This window comes from Teleopsis dalmanni, chromosome 1 (genome assembly GCF_002237135.1).
Source record: "Teleopsis dalmanni isolate 2A chromosome 1, ASM223713v2, whole genome shotgun sequence".
Taxonomy (NCBI): Eukaryota; Metazoa; Arthropoda; class Insecta; order Diptera; family Diopsidae; genus Teleopsis; species Teleopsis dalmanni.
In genome coordinates this window covers 231,980,883-231,984,250 of record NC_051846.1, presented here as the reverse complement: position 1 = coordinate 231,984,250, position 3,368 = coordinate 231,980,883, and positions in this window count along the sequence as shown.

Genomic DNA, 3,368 nt, shown 5'->3' with positions numbered 1-3,368 from the left:
TACGGAGGCATTTATTGCAGCACTGAAAAGGTTAATCGGTAGACGAGGGTTACCATCAGACATCTATTGCGACAACGCCACGAACTTCGTTGGGGCTAACAATAAACTAGCAGAGTTAAAAAGAATGTTTTTCGAGAAGTCTAATCAAGTGATGCTGCAGACCTTTTGCAGCAACCAATTCATAAATTTCAATTTTATACCGCCCCGAGCACCTCACTTTGGAGGTCTATGGGAAGCGGCTGTAAAAAGCGCGAAAGGCCATCTGTATCGAACACTATCAAATACTCGATTCACCTTTGAGGAGCTTGGAACAGCACTGATTGAAATCGAAGCTATCTTAAATTCGCGACCAATCACACCTCATTCTTGTGACCCGAGCGATTATGAAGCGCTAACGCCAGCACATTTTCTTATCGGTGGGCCGCTCAAAACTTTATCTGAACCAAGTCCTCAGTATGAATCTGCTTCATTAATTGATAAATGGTCTCGTATAACCGCAGTCAAACATCACTTCTGGCGCAGATGGTCTAGAGACTATCTGAATGAGCTGCAGATACGCACCAAATGGACAGAAGAACAATCTAACATCACCGAGGGGGCTCTGGTTTTAATCCATGAAGACAATATGCCTCCACAACGCTGGTTGATGGGCCGAATCGTGCATTGCATCAGGGATCCAGATAATTTGGTTCGTGTTGTTGATGTGCAAACCCCAAAAGGAGTAATACGGCGTCCAATCCACAAACTCGCACTATTACCAATTGAAAATCCTTTCAAGGGGGGCGGGATGTTAGAGCGGTTAAAGTCAAATTGTTAATATTGTAGGATTCTGTAGAATTATTATAATTGATGTGTTATATGATTTATATATTATATTTTAATCTATTTTAAATCATATATTGTATAATTAAATTATTATAATTAATATATTATATAATTCATATATAATATTTTATATGGTTAATATATATGGTTAATTAATTTATCTAACTAACCCTGTATAAGATGTAATCAAACCAACGGTTCTAAGTCTTGTTTTTATTGCCTTTTGTTTTTGCGCTCGAGATGAGCAATTTTTTTGTTATATTTTTTGGGCTGCAAGTAAACTCCGTTGGTTTGATGCTGTCTCTTGTTTTTCGATCGCGAACGTGTCAACACACGGGTACACATAAAAAAGTGATTAAACAATCAATAACCGAAATTGTATAAATTCAATTGTATAAATTAAATGAAATCAAAACCCAATTATAAAAACGTTTATAATTTACATTGTGTTAAAGAAATTGAAATAAAGATCATAAAATCCAATTATAAAAACGCTTATAATTTACACTATTCATAGATAGCCTGACTAGTATTGCTTTAGCAAAAGCTGTCATATTTTATTTCATATCAGTTGGTTTTCTATGAATACACCTGAAAGCAACTAAATTTATTATTAACAAATTTCTTAAAGCATTGAAGTTTTGTCAATAATATTGAATAAATGTTCTACATATGCTTTTTAGAATAATTTCTACATAAAAAGAAGGTAAAATTGATTTTATAAAATTCAAAAATTTTGTATTAAACCCAACTTTTTGTTAATAAACATTTGCAATCTTCCAAATATAAAGAGTTTACCATTATGTTCAAATCTGTGAAGGTGATTTTCAAAACTTTTATTAACCCAAATCCTCCTGCATATGCCATAATGGCAAGTTATGGAGCTTATTTTTATTACGGCTTTACACTCATATGCATACGACGAGTATTTTACTTTACTTTACTTCTGGAAGAGATTTAAAATTTGATACGAAGATATGAATTTTAAGTGGCATTTTTAAGGCACTCTGGGAGTTTAGCGCGTACTGCTTCTTCTTCCTTATAATTTGTTCAGCTTACAGGAGGACATAAAAGTATGAATCCACATTTGTGTACTTTGGATATTGTACCGTATTTCTGCTATTACATATATTATGCATATAATATTGGTTGGATAATATTATTTCATTTTTAGCTTAATAAAACATTTTATAAATATTATTAAAAGTTTTGTACATTGTTAAGAATTTAATAAGCATACGAGTATATTAATAACACATATACTTTTTTAAATTTTTTAAGCTGATGCATATAAACAATTGCATTCCAAAGAAGATTTTATTAATATTTTTATTTTAAATAAAATTTTTTACGAAGAGGACTTAAAAGTTTTTAATCCTGATTACTTTGGTTTGAAAATTTCATACAGAAATTTTAAAGACTTTATGAAAGATAGATTAAATTTTAATAAATGGAAATACTGTGTGGTTTTTAAACACAGTAAAACTTTGGAATGGATTTTAATATTAAAATTTTTAAATTAGTTTAATATTTATAATTTTTAAATAGATTTTATTTCGACAGTTATTTGGATATTTTTTATCTTATTTTAATATAAATTTCAATTCTTACCAAGTTTTTTCCTTCGTGAACGAAATATTATTTAATTAATTTTAAATCGGATATTCTCTTGTTTTTCTTGCTAAAGGACCAAGAACATATGAGTATACCTTAAGATACTCATATGAGTACACCTTAAGATACTCATATGAGTATACCTTAAGATACTCATATGAGTATACCGTAAGATACTCATATGAGTATACCTTAAGATACTCATAAGAGTATATCTTAAGATACTTATATGAGTATACCTTAAGATACTCATATGAGTATACCTTAAGATACTCATATGAGTATACCTTAAGATACTCATATGAGTCTACTTTAAGATACTTATATAAGTAACCCTTAAGATACTCATAAGAGTATATCGTAAGATACTCATATGAGTATACCTTAAGATACTCATAAGAGTATATCTTAAGATACTTATATGAGTATACCTTAAGATACTCATATGAGTATACCTTAAGATACTCATATGAGTATACCTTAAGATACTCATATGAGTATACCTTAAGATACTCATATGAGTATACTTTAAGATACTCATATGAGTATACTTTAAGATACTCATATGAGTATACTTTAAGATACTCATATGAGTATACTTTAAGATACTCATATGAGTATACTTTAAGATACTCATATGAGTATACCTTAAGATACTCATTTGAGTATACCTTGAGATACTCAAATGAGTATACCTTAAGATATTCATATGAGTATACCTTAAGATACTCATATAAGTATACTTTAAGATACTCATATGAGTATACTTTAAGATACTCATATGAGTATACTTTAAGATACTCATATGAGTATACCTTAAGATACTCATTTGAGTATACCTTGAGATACTCAAATGAGTATACCTTAAGATACTCATATGAGTATACCTTAAGATACTCATATGAGTATACCTTAAGATACTCATATGA